We start from the raw sequence: 24,175 nt of genomic DNA, 5'->3' as shown, positions 1-24,175 counted from the left end.
AATATTAAAAGCAGTAAGGGAAAAAGGTCAAGTAACATATAAAGGCAGACCTATCAGAATCACACCAGACTTTTCGCCAGAAACTATGAAGGCCAGAAGATCCTGGACTGATGTCATACAGACCCTAAGAGAACACAGGTGCAAGCCCAGATTACTGTATCCTGCAAAACTCTCAATTAACATATATGGAGAAACCAAGATATTCCATGACAAAACCAAATTTACACAATATCTTTCTCCAAATCCAGCACTAGAAAGAATAATAAAGGGTAAAGCCCAACATAAGGAGGCAGGCTATACCCTAGAAGAAGCAAGAAACTAATCGTCTTGGCAACAAAACAAAGAGAAGAAAAGCACACAAACATAACCTCACATCCAAATATGAATATAACAGGAAGCAATAATCACTATTCCTTAATATCTCTCAACATCAATGGCCTCAACTCCCCAATAAAAAAACATAGATTAACAAACTGGATACCCAACAAAGACCCTGCATTCTGCTGCCTACTGGAAACACACCTCAGAGACAAAGACAGAAACTACCTCAGAGTGAAAGGCTGGAAAACAACTTTCCAAGCAAATGGTCAGAAGAAGCAAGCTGGAGTAGCCATTCTAATATCAAATAAAATCAAATTTTAATTAAAAGTCATCAAAAAAGATAAGGAAGGACACTTCATATTTATCAATGGAAAAATCCACCAAGATGAACTCTCAATCCTAAATATCTATGCCCCAAATACAAGGGCACCTACATACGTAAAAGAAACCTTACTAAAGCTCAAAACACACATTGCACCTCACACAATAATAGTGGGAGATTTCAACACCCCACTCTCATCAACAGACAGATCATGGAAACAGAAATTACACAGAGACGTAGACAGACTAAGAGAAGTCATGAGCCAAATGGACTTAACAGATAATTATAGAACATTCTATCCTAAAGAAAAAGGATATAACTTCTTCTCAGCTCCTCAGGGTACTTTCTCCAAAATTGACGATATAGTTGGTCAAAAAACGGGTCTCAACAGGTAAAGAAAGATTGAAATAAGCCCATGCGTGCTATCAGACCACCACGGCCTAAAACTGGCCTTCAATAGCAATAAGGGAAGAATGCCCACATATACGTGGAAATTGAACAATGCTATACTCAATGATAACCTAGTCAAGGAAGAAATAAAGAAAGAAATTAAAAACTTTTTAGAATTTAATGAAAATGAAGGTACAACATACCCAAACTTATGGGACACAATGAAAGCTGTGCTAAGAGGAAAACTCATAGCGCTGAGTGCCTGCAGAAAGAAACAGGAAAGAGCATATGTCAGCAGCTTGACAGCACACCTAAAAGCTCTAGAGCAAAAAGAAGCAAATACACCCACAAGGAGTATAAGGCAGGAAATCATCAAACTCAGAGCTGAAATCAACCAAGTAGAAACAAAAAGGACCATAGAAAGAATCAACAGAACCAAAAGTTGGTTCTTTGAGAAAATCAACAAGATAGATAAACCCTTATCCAGACTAATGAGAGGACCCAGAGAGTGTGCCCAAATTAACAAAATCAGAAATGAAAAGGGAGACATAACTACAGATTCTGAGGAAATTCAAAAAATCATCAAATCTTACTATAAAAGCCTATATTCAACAAAACTTGAAAATCTTCAGGAAATGGACAATTTCCTAGACAAATATCAGGTACGGAAGTTAAATCAGGAACAGATAAACCAGTTAAACAACCCCTAACTCCTAAGGAAATAGATAAAGTCATTAAAGGTCTCCCAACCAAAAAGAGCCCAGGTCCAGATGGGTTTAGTGCAGAATTCTATCAAACCTTCATAGAAGACCTCATACCAATATTATCCAATTTATTCCACAAAATTGAAACAGATGGATCACTCCCGAATTCCTTCTGTGAAGCCACAATCACTCTTATACCTAAACCACACAAAGACCCAACAAAGAAAGAGAACTTCAGACCAATTTCCCTTATGAATATCGATGCAAAAATACTCAATAAAATTCTGGCAAACCAAATCCAAGAGCACATCAAAACAATCATCCACCATGATCAAGTTGGCTTCATCCCAGGCATTCAGGGACGGTTTAATATACGGAAAACGACACCCGCGGATCCCGGCCTGCAGCAGCTCTCTGCTCCCAGACCGGGTGAGAGAGAGACCCAACCGCCTGGTCAGGTGGGCACTCCTGAGGCTGCAGAGCGGAAGAGACCACCAACACTGCTCACCCCTGCCCACATCCCTGGCCCAAGAGGAAACTGTATAAGGCCTCTGGGCTCCCGTGGGGGAGGGCCCAGGAGCGGCAGAACCCCTGCGCCTGAGACACCGCCGGAACCTGAAAGAAACAGACCGGATAAACAGTTTTCTGCACCCAAATCCCGTGGGAGGCAGAGCTAAACCTTCAGAGAGGCAGACAAGCCTGGGAAACCAGAAGAGACTGCTCCCTGCACACACATCTCGGACGCCAGAGGAAAAAGCCAAAGACCATCTGGAACCCTGGTGCACTGAAGCTCCCGGAAGGGGCGGCACAGGTCTTCCTGATTGCTGCCGCTGCAGAGAGCCCGTGGGCAGCACCCCATGAGTGAACTTGAGCCTCAGGACCACAGGTAAGACCAAATTTTCTGCTGCAAGAAAGCTGCCTGGTGAACTCAAGACACAGGCCCACAGGAACAGCTGAAGACCTGTAGAGAGGAAAAACTACACGCCCGAAGGAAGAACACTCTGTCCCCATAACTGACTGAAAGAGAGGAAAACAGGTCTACAGCACTCCTGACACACAGGCTTATAGGACAGTCTAGCCACTGTCAGAAATAGCAGAACAAAGTAACACTAGAGATAATCTGATGGCGTGAGGCAAGCGCAGGAACCCAAGCAACAGAAACCAAGACTACATGGCATTATCGGAGCCCAATTCTCCCACCAAAGCAAACACGGAATATCCAAACACACCAGAAAAGCAAGATCTAGTTTCAAAATCATATTTGATCATGATGCTGGAGGACTTCAAGAAAGACATGAACACACTTAGGGAAGCACAGGAAAACATTAATAAACAAGTAAAAGCCTACATAGAGGAATCGCAAAAATCCCTGAAAGAATTCCAGGAAAACACAAACAAACAGTTGAAGGAATTAAAAATGGAAATAGAAGCAATCAAGAAAGAACACATGGAAACAACCCTGGATATAGAAAACCAAAAGAACAGAAAAGGAGCTGTAGATACAAGCTTCACCAACAGAATACAAGAGATGGAAGAGAGAATCTCAGGAGCAGAAGATTCCATAGAAATCATTGACTCAACTGTCAAAGATAATGTAAAGCAGAAAAAGCTACTGGTCCAAAACATACAGGAAATCCAGGACTCAATGAGAAGATCAAACCTAAGGATAATAGGTATAGAAGAGAGTGAAGACTCCCAGCTCAAAGGACCAGTAAATATCTTCAACAAAATCATAGAAGAAAACTTCCCTAACCTAAAAAAAGAGATACCCATAGACATACAAGAAGCCTACAGAACTCCATATAGATTGGACCATAAAAGAAACACCTCCCTTCACATAATTGTCAAAACACCAAACGCACAAAATAAAGAAAGAATACTAAAAGCAGTAAGGGAAAAAGGTCAAGTAACATATAAAGGGAGACCTATCAGAATCACACCAGACTTCTCGCCAGAAACTATGAAGGCCAGAAGATCCTGGACTGATGTTATACAGACCCTAAGAGAACACAAATGCCAGCCCAGGTTACTGTATCCAGCAAAACTCTCAATTAACATTGATGGAGAAACCAAGATATTCCATGACAAAACCAAATTTACACAATATCTTTCTCCAAATCCAGCACTAGAAAGAATAATAAAGGGTAAAACCCAACATAAGGAGGCAGGCTATACCCTAGAAGAAGCAAGAAACTAATCGTCTTGGCAACAAAACAAAGAGAAGAAAAGCACACAAACATAGCCTCACATCCAAATATGAATATAACAGGAAGCAATAATCACTATTCCTTAATATCTCTCAACATCAATGGCCTCAACTCCCCAATAAAAAAACATAGATTAACAAACTGGATACCCAACGAAGACCCTGCATTCTGCTGCCTACTGGAAACACACCTCAGAGACAAAGACAGACACTACCTCAGAGTGAAAGGCTGGAAAACAACTTTCCAAGCAAATGGTCAGAAGAAGCAAGCTGGAGTAGCCATTCTAATATCAAATAAAATCAAATTTTAATTAAAAGTCATCAAAAAAGATAAGGAAGGACACTTCATATTTATCAATGGAAAAATCCACCAAGATGAACTCTCAATCCTAAATATCTATGCCCCAAATACAAGGGCACCTACATACGTAAAAGAAACCGTACTAAAGCTCAAAACACACATTGCACCTCACACAATAATAGTGGGAGATTTCAACACCCCACTCTCATCAACAGACAGATCATGGAAACAGAAATTACACAGTGATGTCGACAGACTAAGAGAAGTCATGAGCCAAATGGACTTAACGGATATTTATAGAACATTCTATCCTAAAGAAAAAGGATATAACTTCTTCTCAGCTCCTCAGGGTACTTTCTCCAAAATTGACGATATAGTTGGTCAATAAACGGGCCTCAACAGGTAAAGAAAGATTGAAATAAGCCCATGCGTGCTATCAGACCACCACGGCCTAAAACTGGCCTTCAATAACAATAAGGGAAGAATGCCCACATATACGTGGAAATTGAACAATGCTATACTCAATGATAACCTAGTCAAGGAAGAAATAAAGAAAGAAATTAAAAACTTTTTAGAATTTAATGAAAATGAAGATACAACATACTCAAACTTATGGGACACAATGAAAGCTGTGCTAAGAGGAAAACTCATAGGGCTGAGTGCCTACAGAAAGAAACAGGAAAGAGCATATGTCAGCAGCTTGACAGCACACCTAAAAGCTCTAGAACAAAAGGAAGCAAATACACCCAGGAGGAGTAGAAGGCAGGAAATAATCAAACTCAGAGCTGAAATCAACCAAGTAGAAACAAAAAGGACCATAGAAAGAATCAACAGAACCAAAAGTTGGTTCTTTGAGAAAATCAACAAGATAGATAAACCCTTAGCCAGACGAACGAGAGGACACAGAGAGTGCGTCCAAATTAACAAAATCAGAAATGAAAAGGGAGACATAACTACAGATTCACAGGAAATTCAAAAAATCATCAGATCTTACTATAAAAACCTATATTCAACAAAACTTGAAAATCTTCAGGAAATGGACAATTTCCTAGACAGATACCAGTTATCGAAGTTAAATCAGGAACAGATAAACCAGTTAAACAACCCCATAACTCCTAAGGAAATAGAAGCAGTCATTAAAGGTCTCCCAACCAAAAAGAGTCCAGGTCCAGACGCGTTTAGTGCAGAATTCTATCAAACCTTCATAGAAGACCTCATACCAATATTATCCAAACTGTTCCACAAAATTGAAACAGATGGAGCCCTACCGAATTCCTTCTACGAAGCCACAATTACTCTTATACCTATACCACACAAAGACACAACAAAGAAAGAGAACTTCAGACCAATTTCCCTTATGAATATCGATGCTAAAAAACTCAATAAATATCTGGCAAACCGAATCCGAGAGCACATCAAAACAATCATCCACCATGATCAAGTAGGCTTCATCCCAGTTTTGCAGGGATGGTTTAATATACGGAAAACCATCGATGTGATCAATTATATAAACAAACTGAAAGAACAAAACCAAATGATCATTTCATTAGATGCTGAGAAAGCATTTGACAAAATTCAACACCCCTTCATGATAAAAGTCCTAGAAAGAATAGGAATTCAAAGCCCATACCTAAACATAGTAAAAGCCATATACAGCAAACCAGTTGCTAATATTAAACTAAATGGAGAGAAACTTGAAACAATCCCACTAAAATCAGAGACTAGACAAGGCTGCCCACTCTCTCCCTACTTATTCAATATAGTTCTTGAAATTCTAGCCAGAGCATTCAGACAACAAAAGGAGGTCAAGGGTATAACGATCCAAAAAGAAGAAGTCAAAATATCACTATTTGCAGATGATATGATAGTATATTTAAGTGATCACAAAAGTTCCACCAGACAACTGCTAAAGCTAATATACAACTTCAGCAAAGTGGCTGGGTATAAAATTAACTCAAGTAAATCAGTAGCCTTCCTCTGCATAAAAGAGAAACAAGCCGAGAAAGAAATTAGGGAAACAACACACTTCATAATAGACCCAAATAATATAAAGTACCTCGGTGTGACTTTAACCAAGCAAGTAAAAGATCTGTACAATAAGAACTTCAAGACACTGAAGAAAGAAATTGAAGAAGACCTCAGAAGATGGAAAGATCTCCCATGCTCATTGATTGGCGGGATTAATATAGTAAAAATGGCCATTTTACCAAAAGCGATCTACAGAGTCAATGCAATCCCCATCAAAATACCAATCCAATTCTTCAAAGAGTTAGACAGAACAATTTGAAAATTCATCTGGAATAACAAAAAACCCAGGATAGCTAAAGCTATCCTCAACAATAAAAGGACTTCAGGGAGAATCACTATCCCTGATATCAAGCAGTATTACAGAGCATTAGTGATAAAAACTGCATGGTATTGGTACAGTGACAGACAGATAGACCAATGGAATAGAATTGAAGACCCAGAAATGAACCCACACACCTATGGTCACTTGATTTTTGACAAATGAGCCAAAACCATCCAATGGAAAAAAGATAGCATTTTCAGCAAATGGTGCTGGTTCAACTGGAGGTCAACATATAGAAGAATGCAGATCGATCCATGCTTATCACCCTGTACAAAGATTAAGTCCAAGTGGATCATGGACCTCCACATCAAACCAGACACACTCAAACTAGTAGAAGAAAACTAGGGAAGTATCTGGAACACATGGGCACTGGAAAAAATTTCCTGAACAAAACACCAATGGCTTATGCTCTAAGATCAAGAATCGACAAATGGGATCTCATAAAACTGCAAAGCTTCTGTAAGGCAAACGACACTGTGGTTAGGCCAAAACGGCAACCAACAGTTTGGGAAAAGATCTTTACCAATCCTACAACAGATAGAGGCCTTATATCCAAAATATACAAAGAACTCAAGAAGTTAGACTGCAGGGAGACAAATAACCCTATTAAAAAATGGGTTTCAGAGCTAAAGAAACTATTAACTGCTGAGGAATGCCGAGTGGCTGAGAAACACCTAAAGAAATGTTCAACATCTTTAGTCATAAGGGAAATGCAAATCAAAACAACCCTGAGATTTCACCTCACACCAGTGAGAATGGATAAGATCAAAAACTCAGATGACAGCAGATGCTGGCGAGGATGTGGAGAAAGAGGAACACTCCTCCATTGTTGGTGGGATTGCAGACTGGTACAACCATTCTGGAAATCAGTCTGGATGTTCCTCAGAAAATTGGACATTGAACTGCCTGAGGATCCAGCTATACCTCTCTTGGGCATATACCCAAAAGATGCCCCAACATATAAAAAAGACACATGCTCCACTATGTTCATCGCAGCCTTATTTATAATAGCCAGAAGCTGGAAAGAGCCCAGATGCCCTTCAACAGAGTAATGGATACAGAAAATGTGGTACATCTACACAATGGAATATTACTCAGCTATCAAAAACAACGACTTTATGAAATTTCTTAGGCAAATGGTTGGAATTGGAAAATATCCTGAGTGAGCTAACCCAATCACAGAAAGATATACATGGTATGCACTCATTGATAAGTTGCTATTAGCCCAAATGCTTGAATTACCCTAGATGCCTAGAACAAATGAAACTCAAGACGGATGGTCAAAATATGAATGCTTCTCTCCTTCTTTAAAAGGGGAAAAAGAATAACCTTGGCAGGGAAGGGAGAGGCAAAGATTAAAACAGAGACTGAAGGTACACCCATTCAGAGCCTGCCCCTCATGTGGCCCATACATATACAGCCACCCAATTAGAGTATGAAGCAAAGAAGTGCAGACAGACAGGAGCCGGATGTAGATCGCTCCTGAGAGACACAGCCAGAATACAGCAAACACAGAGGCGAATGCCAGCAGCAAACCACTGAACTGAGAATAGGACACCCGTTGAAGGAATCAGAGAAAGAACTGGAAGAGCTTGAAGGCGCTTGAGACCCCATATGTACAACAATGCCAAGCAACTAGAGCTTCCAGGGACTAAGCCACTACCTAAAGACTATACATGGACTGACCCTGGACTCTGACCTCATAGGTAGCAATGAATATCCTAGTGCGAGCACCAGTTGAAGGGGAAGCCCTGGGTCCTGCTAAGACTGAACCCCCAGTGAACTAGACTGTTGGGAGGGCGGCAATGGTGGGATGGTTGAGAGGGGAACACCCATAAGGAAGGAGAGGGGGGAGGGGAATGTTTGCCCAGAAACTGGGAAAGGGAATAACACTCGAAATGTATATAAGAAATACTCAAGTTAAAAAAAAATTCTCAAAAGAAGAGTTGAGCCTCTTCTGACACTGCAGTCCCCATGACTCTCCCACAAAGAAAGCCTAAATACCCAAAAGGAGAGCAATGCCTGACCTACTCCAGTGAGATGTGCCAATTCTCATTCTTAGAATCTAACCAAGGAGTGGAAAATTTGACAATTGTTTTTAAAATGTGACATTCTACAAAAATAGGCAAAAAACTCAGAAATGGCTAATAGATTAAAAAAAAGAGTTAGAATTATATTGTTAAATGATATTTCCCCAACATCATGTAAATAGATTTTATTTTGCTTCAGTTAATAAAACATGCTATAGGAGGAAAATTTTAATTTCCTCTTTTTTTTAAACAAAATTTAACTTTTACATCCCCCTACCTATCAGAAAATCAATATTCTTATACTGGAAGATGTGCCAGGCACAGGTCAAATTTCTAGTATAACCTGTTATTACAATCATCAGTCTTGTCAGTTTCAAATGATGTTCACATCATGCCTGTAAAACACAATGATAAACATGCAGTATAACCATAAGGGCAGTGCAATGGTGTAAATAGCTTGGTGATAGCCAACAGCTCTCTAACTTGGCTTAAGTCCTGTTCAATGAAAATCGTTTGTAGTAGAAATGTAGCCTTGTATATGACTATTGAAGCTGTGGGTGCGAAGGAGAATTTACAGCCCCTTACTTACTTAAGCCAGTATCATACCTAACAACAATCAAAGCCATGTGTCCTTATATACAGAATTAATTACAGTCTCTGGAACAAACATCACAGTAAAAATCCCAGCCATAAAAAATGCAGGATAGTAATTTCAAGCCCAGTCTCAATGACTATATCTACAAAATGTCACATGATTCAAGGCTGAGGAACATTACCGAAGAGGGAGCATGAAGATTGTAAGAGACTAAAGTTTTCTATGAGATGGTGTCTCAATGTAACACCAGAAATTACACTTATATCATCTCACTAAAACTACTGCCTAAACAACAGCTGATGAAGAGAGGGAATGGAGAAGAATGGAACTTTAGTTCTCTTTCTGTTTCAAATTCTTCTTCTTCTTCTTCTTCTTCTTCTTCTTCTTCTTCTTCTTCTTCTTCTTCTTCTTCTTCTTCTTCTTCTTCTTCTTCTTCTTCTTCTTCTTCCTCTTCTTCTCTCTCTCTCTCTCTCTCTCTCTCTCTCTCTCTCTCTCTCTCTCATTGTTGGAGATTTCATGTTTACATTTCAAATGTTATTCCCTGTCCATGTTTTCAGTCCACAAGCCCCTTAAACCTTCCCCCAACTCTTCTGTAAGGGAGTTCACATTCCCACCCATGGCCTCCCCACACTTCCCCATTTTCCCCAACACTGGGGCTCCTACCTTGGTAGAAACAAGAGTTTCTCATTACATTTTTCCCAGCAAGGCCATCCTTTGCTACATATGCAGTTGGAACCATGGGTCTGTCTATGTATAATCTTTCTCTTGTGGTTTGGTCCTGGTATCTCTGGTTGTTTGGCAATGTTATTATTATGGGGTTGCAAATCACTTCAGCTCTTTCAATCCTTTCTCTAATTCCTCCAACCGGGTTCTGGTTCTTGGTTCAGTGGTTTGCTCTTTCCATTTTCCTCTGTATTTGACATATTCTGGCTGTGTCTCTCAGGAGGGTTCAATATCCAGTCATTGTCAGCCTGCACTTCTTAACTTCATCCATCTTAACTAGTTTTGGTGTCTGTACATATATGGGCTACATGTGAGTCAGGCTCTGAATGGCAGGTCCTTCAGTCACTGTTATGAACTTTGCCTCCTTATCCCCTGTCACGGGTATTTTGGTTCCCCTTTTAAAGAAGGAGTGAAGCATCTGCATTTTGGTCATCCTTCTTCAGCTTCATGTGGTCTGTGTATGGCATGATGGGTATTTCAAGCTTTTTGCTAATATCTGTTTATCAATGAATGCATATCAAGTGTGTTTTTCTGTGATTGAGTAACCTCACTCAGGATGATATTTTCTAGTTCCTTTTATATGACTAGAATTTCATGAAGTCATTGTTTTTACAGCTGAGTAATATTCCATTTTGTAGATGTACCACATTTCTGTATCCATTCTTCTGTTGAAGGGCATCTGGGTTCTTTCCTGCTTCTAACTATTTTAAATATGGCTGCTATGAATACAGACAAATATATTTCTCGGTTGTATGTTGGACAATATTTTGGGTATATGCTCAGGATAGTTGTAGCTGCGTCCTCATTCATGGAATGTCCAATATTCTGAGGAAACTTCAGTGTGATTTTCCGAAGGGTTGTACAAGTCTGAAATCTCACCAACAATGGAGGAGTGTTCCTCATTCTCCACATCCTCACCAGCATCTTCTGTCACCTGAGATTTATATCTTAGCCATTCTCATTGGTGTGAGGTAGACGCTCAGATTTGTTTTGATTTGAATTTCCCTGATTACTAAGTATGTTGAACATTTATTTATGTGTTTTTTGGCCATTTGATAACCTGCATCTGAGAATGTTTTGTAACTCACAGTACCCCATTTTTAATTCTGTTTTTGCTTTCTAAAGTCTAACTTCTTAAGATCTTTGTATATTTTGGATATTACCCACTATCAGATATAGGATTGGTAAAAATGTTTTCCCAAACTGTTGGTTGCAGTTTTGTCTAAATGACAATGTATTTTGCCTTACAGAACTTTGCTATTTTATGAGGTCCTATTTGTCAATTCTTGATCTTAGAGCATAAGTCATGTTTTTTTTTTTTTTTTGTTTTTTTTTCAGGAAACTTTCTCCAGTGCCCATGTGTTGAAGACTCTTCCCCATCTTTTCTTCTATTAGTGTAGTGCCCACCTCGACCAGCAAGGAAGACACATCACCGTTGGATTCTTCTCAACAGCCTTTATTTCAGGAAAACCTCATTCTTGATGAGGGGGGCCCCGAGGGAAAAAAGGCACTCCCCCTAAATACAAGAAAGGCTGTGGTTGTAAATTTGTCCTCTGGGGATTGGTGGAGTATGAAATACCTTATTAGCGTGAATATCACTCCAGTCTGATAACTGCCGGAGAAATGTCAATACATGCACATTGTAGGTGTTTATCACTAACAACCACAAGATGTCGGAGCCATCTTTAGACACTCCCTACATCTCCCTCTTTTTTGTTTTCTAAAAATGACTGTCTAGATCTTGGTGTCACATCAGTATATGTCATTGTTTCTGTCTTAGGTCGTTCTTCTCCAGGACTCGGCCTTACTTGTCCTTGTGTAACCCTATCGACACCAAGCCCCTGTCTTAGGTTGGTCTGAACCTGAGGAATGGTGTCCGTCTCTGGATATAATGACTTCACATGACAGTGACAAAATATAGTCTAGGGCAAACTCTTAATTTTTTAAAGAGGCCTGCCATATATTGGGAGATGCACCAATTTCAATGGCAACCATAGCCTGGTAAACAATCGCTTTGTGTCTGTCATGTTCTCGTTGTAAACCGCAAAAGAGCCATAGACATACTCCACATCCCAAGAGGACAATGGCTCCCCAGGCAAAAATGCTAGCCCATTCTTTAAAAAAAAGAGAGCATTGGTAATCCATGATGTGAAATCTCTAAACATGATGGGTTCCATTCTAGTATTGTTAAGGACAAGAATCTGTATCAGCAATTGTCTTGATAATTGCTCTGCTTTCATGGACCAGTTTCCTTTTAGATAATTTGGGATTTCTTTGTTCTGTTAGAATACTGAGAAAAGTTAACCTGTAAAGAGTAATACATGAAAAACTACAATTATGTATCCTAATCAAAGTTGTAATGTTCAACTTAGCAGAATTATTGATTGATGTGTTTTCACTGCCTGAAGAAGCTACTTGGGCAATTTGACTCAAAGCAGCCAGGATGGTTCCAGTGCCCACAGCACTATTGTTCATAGGATCTAACCAATTGGCCAATGTGGTCCTTCACAACCATATAAAATGCTGGGAGGAATTTTTAAGAGTGAAACATAATGTATGTAACAAAGAATTATTAGTGGCAGTATACCGTTGGGGCAATTCTACATTTGGCGCTATACAAGGAACATCATGCAAACAGGATGTACAGAAAAAGTTGGAAAACAGTAGAATTGCTGTGAATTGGGATAAGTACTGGCCAGTATCTGGCAATGGCACACAGAGTGAGTGAATCAACCTGGATTACCATTTCCACCAGTAATGGTAGGGTTCGTAGTCTCATCTTCACGAATAGCAGGAGGCAGTTTGCAAGTCAAATATTCAGGCACCCATATTGGATTGTCTTGATTCTGTGGAAAAACACAAACAGCGCCCCTAGATCTCAAAATTACGAGTCTGGGCCACACCATTCACCAGTTAAAACATCCTTCCACTTTAAGTCTGCATTAGCCATAGGTTTAGTAGCAGCATGGCGATCCGCAGCAGTGCGGCCATGCACATCTAAAATTAAGAAATTTAGAGTAAAAGGAGCTAAAGACAACTGTTCTCTTGGTGTTCTGCCATTGGCAATTTCCCCTTTTTGTTTTTGAAAGAGCTCTTTTAAGGTACGATCTATTCTTTTCACAATTCTTTGACCTTGGGGATTGTATGGCAATCTAGTACTATGACTGACCTGCACTGTCTGGCAAAATGTGTGAAAGGAGTTTACAGTGTAGGCAGGACCGTTGTCTGTATTGAGACTATCAGGCTTTCCCCAGGCTGCCCATGTCTGTAAGCAATGACTAATGGCATTACGAGCCTTTTCACCAGTCATCAGAGGGGCATGTATAATACGGGAACAGGTATCAACAGAAACATGAGCATATTTTAAATTTCCAAATTGAGATATGTATGTGACATCCATCTGTCAAAATTTTCGCGGGATCAGACCACGAGGGTTAATTCACACATGAGGAAGGAGGTGAAACTGAACACAATTCTCACCTTTATACAACATCACGAGCTGCAGCTCTAGAGATTTTAAATTTTTGTTGAAGAGTGAAAACAGGAACATGAAACTTTTGATGAAATTCTCTAGCGAGATCAACCAGAGCAGCATGAAAAATAAACTCTCTACGAGTACTAGCATCCATCAGGATGTTATTATTGGCCATGGGACCAGGAAATTTAGTATGAGCTCGGATATGTTGTATGAAAACCTTATTTTTTCTGGCCCAAAACAATTTTTGTAATACTAAAAGAATTTGACCCACAGTACTAGTCGACATAATTGGCCCTGCAATTTCAAGTGAGCGCAGAGCATTAACTACTTAAGCAGAATCAAAAATTATATTCAAAGAATCATGAAATCTTTTAAAAACTTCCAACACAATTTTACATACTGCAATTTGGGGGGTGCCTGGACTGTACTGAATTAATACTGGTTCTTGAGAATAAACCATATAGGCACCTACACCTGTTTTGGAGCTATCTCTATAAATATCTAACGCTCCAGACACAGGCTCTGAGGCAGCGAATTTAGGAATGATCACAGGATGTTCAGTAAAAAATTGTAACAAACGATCCTTAGCATAATGATTTTCAAACTCTCCATCAAAACTACAGCATAATATGGCCCAGTCATCTATCAGGGCACACAATGTTTCCACCTGAGTGGTAGTATATGGTATAATTTTCTTGGACAAAATAACAAAATGCTGAATACAAGATTTAACACCTAACATAGCAAGCTGTTCGACAGCAGAGGAAAAATATTCAAGGGTTTTATTCGGAGAAATATGGGGATAAATCCACAGTAGTGGTCCTTTTTGCCATAGCACTCCTGTAGGCTGACGAAAAGTTCTCAGTATACACAAAAAGAGAACCTCCTTTTCCTTTTACCTTCTTAGCATTGCTTTTTCCAGTCTTTCTTCTACTTTTCTCAAGGATAATTTTGCTTCCTTGGTTACAGCACAGGGTGATGTAACCTGAGAATTTCCTTTCAGGATCTCATAGAGTGGTTGTAAATCTACTTTAGGCATTTTAATATAGGGTCAAATTCAATTTATTCTTCCTAGTAACTTTTGAAAGTCATTTAATGTTTTTACATGATTTTTTCATCAAAAGACTGACAAAAGAATTGTAACCAGTTCACCTGGGACTTTCAGGACCTCAACAGTGGCCCTTTATCAAACTGTCTCAGAGGGCTAAAGGCCCATGGAAAAGAAAACATTAATCTTGACCTTGGTCACAACCCCTTATTGGAGTAAGGTGAAGAGCCTATGCCAAGACTTTCACCTCTTATCATCTTAGAGCAAAGCCTGTTCTGTCTAGAAAGACAAAGTTACTCATACTCTGCTGTAGACATTTTTGAAACTACTTTAGGCACCCCCTGTCCCCAAATCTGGGGCATTTTTACCATAGGGGCAGAAACTGGCTGCTGAGGGGACAGGATCAAAGGCACTCTCCATGTTAATGATGATGAAGGGGAAAAGTAACTTAATGCTGGAGATCAAGGGGAAAAGTAACTTAATGCTGGAGACTGACTCCTCTCTTGGAATAAAGCCAGCAGATAAGGCAGACTCTCTTAAGGAAGTTGTCTTAATGAGCACTCTCTTTCTGTGAGCAAATGTTGAAGGTCAGGTGTTCAACTGGGAGCAAGTGGAATTTTTTCTTCTGACCTTGTTCTTTGAGTTATGGATACATTCCTTTCTAGTTCTTGTTTTACTTAGAGTCTTCCCCCGCCTTACGCTCAGCCTTTTCAGATCGTTCTTTCTGTAACATTTCTAACACAGCCTGTCCCTTTTCTATAACCTGTTAACAGCATTTCTGATCTAGGCAGGTATTCATTAAGTGCCAAACCGGCCCATCCTCTGTCTTTATAGTTCCTTGCTCCCAAGCAAAATTTAAATCTTTTCCCAGCTTATCTCAGCTGTCCACCATGAGATTCCCAGAGAGTTAGCCAAGGAGTAATGGCTTCGAAATCACTAAGAAATCTCTCTATAGTGCTTCTTTTTATCCTGTCTATTTCTTTCAAACAGCTCTTGAAGAGCCAGGAAAATTGGGTGAGACTGAGAAGTTTCCATGTTCACTGTAGCAGCTCCGCAGCTAGTTTTGCTCCCCCCTACTGTGTGGGCTGGGAACAAAAGCACAGATAAAACACTATGTTTCAAAAATTAACATTGGGAATCAACCAACACACCACTACTAGAGCAGGGTCCATAAAATTAAATTTCCTTCTACTACACTTACTCCTTAGCCAGAGGCCTTATCTGGGGAAATTTTATTTAAGAGTGATTTCTTCCTCAAGTTTCCTTGTCTCTTTTCCTTTTGATTTTAAGCTTACGCTGACCAACAAGCTCCTGAATAGCTGACAGGAGGGGGTGGAGTGTGAGTTTCCCATGATCTACGACCTTATTTACTATTGATTTACGAGCAGGGCATGCTGGAGTGTTTACTTACACACCAGTTTGTAGCTCATCATTAGTGGTCTCTACCCAGCACATGTATTCATGGCCTGGATCGTGGCAATTCAAACAGTAGCAACACCACCACACAAAAAGGGTAAAAGGCAAAAGTGTTAGTACAACCCACAGAAGATCATTTGGGGGAAAAAAAAACATTGCCACGTTTCACTCACCTTTTTGCCTGTAAAACAAGGCTTTCATCATCTCTGCTTACTCAAGAGAAACTTATTTTCCCATTAGGGAAATTTTATAGTCCCTAATACACCACAACTTGATCGACACTATCCAGGATACTTATCGTCCCTTTTCTGGGAGCTTTATCATCCCTTATTCAGGAGCTTTATCGTCCCATCCAGAAACTTCCTCACGACACAGACCTGAGGCTGAAAAGTTCCGAATCCTCTTGAGAAAAGAGAATTTTCTTGGGTCCCCATACAAGTTGTAGCGCCCACGTCGTCCAGTAAGGAAGACACAACACCATTGGATTCTTCTCAACAGCCTTTTTTGCAGGAAAACCTCATTCTTGATATGGTGGACCCTGGGGAACAAAGGCACCTGACTTAAATACAAGACAGGCTGTGGTTGTAAATTTGTTCTCTGGGGATTGGTGGAGTATGAAGTACCTTATTAACATGAATATCACTCCAGTCTGATAACTGCTGGAGAAATGTCAACACATGCACCTTGTAGTTGTTTATCACTAATGATCACCGGATGTCGGAGCCATCTTTAGCCGCTCCCTACATATTAGTTTGAGTGTATCTGGTTTGATGTGAAGGTCCTTGATTCACTCGTACTTAAGCTTTGTACATGTTCTTAAAATGGTATAATTTGCACTCATCTTCATGCTGACTTCCAGTTCAACCAGCCCTCTTTTCGGAAAATGTTATGTTTCTTCCTTTGGATGGATTTATCTCCATTGACAAAGATCAAGTGAAAGGTTTGTGGGTTCATTTCTGGGTCTTCAATTCTTTTTCACTCTCTATCTGTCTGTCCCTTACAAATACCATGGAGTTTTTATCACTATTGCTCTGTAATACTGCTGGAGTTCAGGGGTGGTGGTTCCCGCAGAAGTTCTTTTATTGTTGAGGATAGTTTTAGCTATCATGGGTTTTTCTTATTCCAAATGATTTTAAAAATTGCTCTTTCTCTCTCTATTAAAGAATTGAATTGTAATTTTGACGGGGATTGCATTGATTGTGTAGATTGCTTTTGGCAAAATGGTCATCTTTACTATATCAATTCTGTCAATTCATGGGCCTGGAAGCTCATTGTATCTTTTGAGTTCTTCCTCAATTACTCTCTTCAGAGACTTGAATTTCTTGTCATACACATTTTTCACCTTCTTGGTAAATCACACAACAAGATATTTTACATTATTTGGGACTATTGTGAAGTGTATGATTTCATTATTTTCATTCTCAGCTTGTTTATCCATTTAGGATAAGAAGGCTTCTGGTATGTTTGAGTTAATTTTATGCCCTGACACTTTGCTGAAGTTATTTATCAGATTAAGTAGTTCTCTGGTGGAACTTTTGGGGTCACTTAAGTATACAATCATATCATCTGCAAATAGTAATATTTTGATATCTAACCTTCCAATTGTATCCTTTTGACCTCCTTTTGTTGTCTGGTTTCTCTGTCTATGACATGGAGTCCTGTTTTGAATAAGTAGGAAGAAAGTGGTGCAGCCTTATCTAGTCCCTGATTTTAGTGAGACTGCTTCAAGTTACTCCCCATTTAGTTTGATGTTATCTAGAGGTTTACAGTATATTTCTTTCACTATGTTTAGAAATGGGCCTTCAATTCCTGATCTTTCTACGACTTTTATTCTGAAGTGTCACGTCCACCTCGGCTGGCAAGGAATACGCAACACAGTGGGATTCTTCTTAACAGCCTTTATTGCGGGATCACCTCTTTACTGATAAGGGGAACTCGAGCGGCAAAAGTGCTCGCCTTATGTAGAGAAGAGGCTGTGGTTATGCTAATTGTCCTTCAGGGATTGGTGGATCACGAATCACCCCACTATTACTCTGCTACTTGTCCTTCATGGATTGGCAGAGCATGAATCCCTCATTAGCACATTACTGTCCCATCCAACTGATGCCAGGTGCAAATTCCGTGCATGAGCAGTATGCAAATACCGTTGTTCACCACAGCAGGGCTCCGGATCACCTCATTATCATAAGGCCGCCCTGGCAAGTGGACAAGCCTATTCATCCTCGATAAGTCGTTTACTACCACACGGGACAGGATGTCTGCGCCATCTTTGTTTTACCATGCTGCTCCCCATTTCTCCCCCTTTTTTGTTTAATAATATGAATGGTCTAGATCTGGGTGTAATGTCATTCTTTTCATTGCTCCTGTCTTAGGTCATTGCTGATGATGACTCAGACTTACCCGTCATTGGGTTCACATACAACACCTGGGCCTCCTGTCTCAGGTTGGACCGAACTCGAGGAAATTTACCCATCTCTGGATACAATGACTCCACATGACAATGACAAAAATGATCTAGGGCGAACACTTAATCTTATAAAGAGGCCAGCCCTATTTTGGGAGAAGCACCATTTTCAAGGATGATCATAGCCTAGTAAACAACCGCTTTGTGTCTGACATGTTGTCTTTTTAAATGGCCAATAAGCTGGAGACATACTCTGCATCCAAGGAGGAAAATAGCTCCCCAGGCAAACATGCCAGCCCACTCCTTAATAAAGGGAGAAAGCATTGGCAATCCATGACGTAAAATCTTCAACTGTGATAGGGTCCAACCTAGTGCTGTTAAGTCAGTAATCTACATCAGCAATTGTCTTGATAGTTGCTCTGATTTCATGGAATAGTTCCCTTTCAGATAATTCAAGATTTCTTTGCTCTGTTGAGAATGCTGAGAAAAGTTAACTTGCAAAGGAGTAATGCATAAGCCTCTATGGGAAGAAAAGCAGGACAGCTGCGTAATATGATACAGTGCTTCAATTTGTCCTTGAACTAAACTATCCTTTGATTAACTAATAGGAGACCAGATACCAAATGGGTATATTGCTCACATTAGAGCTTATATTATATTGAATATTGAAATGTGGCTCTACGCAACCAAATGCACGGCAGGGAAGAGTTCTTAAAATAAAACATAAGGTATGCGACAGGGAAAAGTTAATGGCTGCATAGCATTGGGGCATTTCTCCATTTGGCAAAATACAGGGAGCATCACACAAACAGGAGGCAGAGGAAAAGTTTGGCAAAACAGTTGAATTGCTATGAACTGGCATGGGTACTGGCCAGGATCTGGCAGTAGCCCACAAGATTAGTGAATCAACCTGGATTACCATTCCCAGCTATAGTAGGGTTCGTAGTCTCATCTTCAGGAGAGCAGAAGGCAATTTTTGAGTCAAGTGCTCAGGTACAAATTGGATTTTCTTAGTTCTGCGGAAAAAGACAAACAGCTCCCCTAGACCTCGAAATCACAAGATCTGGCCCACACCATTCACCAGTTAATACTTCCTTCCACTTTTCTTCTGCATTACTCATAGGTGTAGTAGCAGCATGGCAATCCGTGACAGAGCGGCCATGCACGGACAAAATTAAGAAATTTAGAGTAAAAATAGCTAATGAATGTTCTTCTTTTGGTGTTTGGCCACTGGCAAATCCCCCTTTTTGCTTTTTATAAGCTCTTTTAAGGTACAATGTGCTCTTTCCACAATTCCTTGCCACTAGGGAGTGTATGGTAATCCTGTAGTATGACAAACCTGCATTGTCTGGCAAAATTCCTTAAAGGACTTTGCTGTGTAGGCAGACCCGTTGTCTGTCTTAACACTATCAGGCTTTTCCAGGCCACCCATGTGTCTAAGCAATGACTAATGGCATTACTAGCCTTTTCACCAGTCACCAGAGTAGCATGTATAATACCAGAACAAGTATCAACAGAAAAATGAGCATATTTTAAATTTCCATATTGAAATATGTGTGTGACATCCATCTGCCAAAGTTTTAGGGGGATCAGACAACAAGGGTGAATCCCCACATGACAAGGGTGGTGAAATTGAACACAATTCTGGCAACTAACACCACATCACGAACTGTAGCCCTAGAGATGTTAAACTTTTGTAAAGGCAGGAACATGAATCTTTTGATGCAATTCTCTAGTAAGATCAACTGGAGCTGCATGAAAAATAAATTCTCTACGAGTACTAGCAACCATCAAGTCGTTATTATTGTCCACAGGACCAGGCGAATTAGTATGAGCTCGGATATGTTGTATGAAAAACTTATTTTTTCTGACCCAAATCAATTTTTGTAATTCGAAAATAATTTGACATACAGTATTAGTCGAAGTAATTGGCCCTGAAATTTCAAGTGAGCGTAAACTACATAAGCAGAATTAGAAATTAAATTAAAAGAATCATGAAATATTTTAAAAACTTCCAATACCATTTTATATTCTGTGATTTGGGGTGTTCCTGGACTGTACTGAATCAATACTGTTTCTTGAGAATCAAACATGTAGGCACCTACACCTGTTTTGGAGCCATCTGTATAAATATCTAACGCTCTGAGGCAGTGACCTGAGGAAAGATCACTGGATGCTCAGTAAAAAATTGTAGCAAAGGATCCTTAGGATAATGATTGTCAAACTCTAAATCATGAAGTTAGACTAAAGGGGGACAAATAACCCTATTGAAATATGGGGTTCAGAGCAAAACAAAGAATTCACAGCTGAAGAATATCAAATGGCAGAGAAACACCTAAAGAAATGTTCAACATCTTTAGTCTTAAGGCAAATGCAAATCAAAACAACACTGTGATTCCACCGCACACCAGTCAGAATGTCTAAGATGTAAACTCAGATGATAAAAGATGCTGGCAAGGATGTGGAGAAAGAGGAACAGGCCTCCATTGTTGGTGGGATTGCAGACTAGTACAACCACTCTGGAAATCAGTGCAGAGCTTCCTCATAAAATTGGACATTTAACTACCTGAGGAACCAGCTATACCTCTCTTGGGCATATTCCCAAAATATGCCCCAACATGTAACAAAGACACGTGCTCCACTATGTTCATAGCAGCCTGATTTATAATAGCCAGGAACTGGAAAGAACACAGATGCCTTCAACAGAGGAATGGATACAGAAAATGTGGTACATCTACACAATGTAATATTACTCAGCTATCAAAAACAATGACTTTATGAAATTCATAGGCAAATGGATGGAAGTGGAAAATATCATCCTGAGTGAGTAACCCAATCACAGAAAATCACACATGGTATGCACTTATTGATAAGTGGGTATTAGACCAATTACCCTAGATGCACAGAACATGTGAAACTTAAGAAGGTTGACCAAAATGTGAATGCTTTGCTCCTTCTTTAAATGGGGAACAATAATATACCTGGGAGAGGATGGGGAAGTAAAGTTTACAACAGAGACAGAAGGAACACCCACTCACAGTCTCCCACACATGTGGCCCATACATATACAGAAACCTAAGGAGATAAGAGATGATGCAAAAAAGTGAAGGCTGACAGGATCCAGATGTAGATCTCTCTTGAGAGACACAGCCAGAATACAGCAAATAAACAGTCAAATGTCAGCAACAAACCACTGAACTGAGAACGGGACACTTGTTGAAGGAATCAGGAATCAGTTGAGCTTGAAGGGGCTCGAGACCCCATCTGAACAACAATGTCAACCAAGCAGAGCTTCCATAGACTAAGCCACTACCCAAAAACTATACATGGACTGACCCTGGGCTCGAACTTCATAGGTAGCAATGAATATCCTAGGAAGAGCACGAGTGGAAGGGGAAGACCTTGGTCCTGCCAAGACTGAATTCACCATTAAATGGGATTGTTTTGGGGAGGCACTAATGAGGGAGGAAGGGGAGCTAGCACCTATATAGAAGGGGATGTGTATGGGATACGGGGATGTTGGTCCAGAAACTGGGAAAGGGAGTAACAATTGAAATGTTAAAAAACAAAATAACCAAGTTAATAAATATGGAGAAAAAAAGTAATTTTCAACATGTTTAATCATAAGGAAAATGCAAATCAAAACAACCCTGACATTCCACGTCACACCAGTCTGAATGGCTACAAAAAAAATCTCAGGTGACAGCAGATTCTGGCAAGGATATAGAGAAAAAAAAGAGCACTCCTCCATTTTTGGTGGGATTGCAGACTGGTAAAAATCATTCTGTGAGCTTCTTTAGAAAACTGGGCATTGCACTATCTATGTACCCAAGTATATCTCCCCTGAGCATATACCCAAAACATTCTCCAACATACAACAAAGACTCATGCTCCACTATATTCACAGAAGAAGATGGAAATTACCCAGATGCCCTTCAAGAGAGGAATGGATACAGAAAATGTGATAAATCTACACAAAGGAATACTACTCAACTCTCAAAAAATGACATCATATAATTCATAGGCAAGTGGATGGAACTAGAAAATATCACCCTGAGTGAGGTAACCCAATCACAGAAAAAACACTCATGGTATGTAGTCAATGATAAGTGGATATTAACCCAAATGCTCTAATTTCCCAAGATGCACAGACCACAGGAATTTCAAGAAGGATGACTGTAATGTGGATGCTTCACTCCTTCTTTAATAGGGGAACAAGTATACCCATAGTAGGGCACAGGGTGTCAATGTTTAGAGAAGAGAATGAAGGAACAGTCATTGGGGCCCATACATATACAGCCACCAAACTAAATAAATGGATGAAGCAGCAAAGAGAGGCAGGCTGACAGGAACTGGATGTAGATCTCTCCTGAGACACAAAGCCAGATAATGGTAAATACTTAGGCAAATGCCAGCAGCAAACCACTGAACTGAGAAACGGATCCCCGTTGAAGGAATCAGAGAAAGGCCTAAAAGAACTGAAGGGGCTTGAGACCCCATGTGAAATAACATGCCCACCAACCAGAGCTTCCAGAGACTAAGCTACTACTCAAAGACTTTACATGAACTGACCCTGGTCTCCAAAATCATAGGAATCACTGAATGCCTAGTAGGGGCACCAGTGGAAGGGGAAGTCTTTGGTCCTCCCAAGACTGAACCCCCAGTGAATGGCATTGTTGGGAGAAGGGCAGTAATGTGGGGGAGAATCAGACAGTAACACCCCTGTAGAAGGGGAGTGGGAGGGGCTAGGAAAATGTTAACATGGAAACCTGGAAAGAAAATAACATTTGAAATGTCAATAAGAAATTCTCAAGTTAATAAAGATTGAAGAAAAAAAAAAAACACTCCTTCTGGAAGAGGAGAATGTATCATTTTCCGTTCAGTATCTGTGGGAAGAATTTTGGACACTTGGGCAAATGTGGAATAACCCTATAGAACATTGGAAACATTTGGTTATTTCCGCAAAGTCTTGGGTGGGTAGGAATATCTTGGGGTAAAATGGGAGATCGAAGTTCTCCATGTCTAGATAGGGAAGGATGTTGGGAACCTGGAAAGTGTGGGGAAATTACCTGTCCAAGTTTGTCAGTAGAAGAGTCAGCAGAAGGTGGCCCAGGCACAGTGTAATCTACTTTGAATCTTTCAGTGTTCTCTCCAGTACTGTGTTTTGTAGATGTTGCAGGCACTCTGGCTACCAACTCGTCAAAGTCCATATTTTCTTCAAACCCAGTAGAAATAACCCACTTTTTTTTTCATCTTCCCAAGAATGAGCACTAAAGATGCGGCCACTCTTTTTCTGGTAGCAGGATGTAAGCACATGTTCTGGTATCCCTGGTCAGTGGGTTACTCAGTGATCTGCTATCCTTGGTCAGTGAATTACTCATGCCCTCAGGAACCCTCAGAGGAAGTGGAACTGTCCATTTCTTCTTCTCTGTCAGTTCCGGTCTGTGGTCTAGGACCCCCTTACTGACTGAAGCCTTCATATGATCTTCGAGTTTCCGTAGCTTTTCTGTAGCACGAATATCAGGTTTTTTTGAATCTCTGGTCTTCATAGGGTTTTGTGCATCTGAACTTGTACCGAGTGCGTCTAAGTAGTCCGGGAGGTACAAAGTCGCTCGGGTCTCTGCTGTTCAATTGCTTCCCACACTGGTGTAGGAAGTTATAATCCGGTTGGGGGACACTGAAGGCGGTCTCAGGTGGCGAACACTGGGAACCCTTAAAGTGCTTCCCCCATTGGAGTCCGGTGTTATAATCATCTTGGGGGAATCTAAAGGCGTTCCAAGGCCGAGGAGGCTGGGAAATCGGCGGTGCATGGTCAGAGGGTAAAGTCCGGGATGAAGCTCACTGGCCTCTCTCCACACATCTGGCCTTTTAGTCGTTAGGAAATTGA

The 24,175-nt window shown here is 40.3% G+C and overlaps 2 long non-coding RNA genes across 3 annotated transcripts in view; one reads left to right on the top strand and one right to left on the bottom strand.

The window, feature by feature from the left end:
• Window positions 1–11,487, top strand: part of LOC134484805 (uncharacterized) — a 68,461-nt gene extending 56,974 nt beyond the window's left edge. Inside the window, exon 3 of the long non-coding RNA XR_010062614.1 lies at window positions 11,281–11,487. This is a non-coding gene — a long non-coding RNA (uncharacterized LOC134484805). The remainder of the gene's footprint in view (window positions 1–11,280) is intronic.
• The window catches only part of LOC134484806 (uncharacterized), a 35,530-nt gene continuing 22,777 nt past the window's right edge, over window positions 11,423–24,175 (bottom strand). The window contains exons 4-5 of one of the 2 annotated variants that reach the window (XR_010062615.1): window positions 16,262–16,422; window positions 11,423–12,788 (exon numbers count right to left, since the gene is read on the bottom strand). This is a non-coding gene — a long non-coding RNA (uncharacterized LOC134484806). The other variant, XR_010062616.1, reaches the window with a different exon arrangement.

This window comes from Rattus norvegicus (genome assembly GCF_036323735.1).
Source record: "Rattus norvegicus strain BN/NHsdMcwi chromosome Y unlocalized genomic scaffold, GRCr8 chrY_unlocalized_9, whole genome shotgun sequence".
Lineage (NCBI taxonomy): Eukaryota > Metazoa > Chordata > Mammalia > Rodentia > Muridae > Rattus > Rattus norvegicus.
This window is presented reverse-complemented; position numbering and strand designations above follow the sequence as displayed.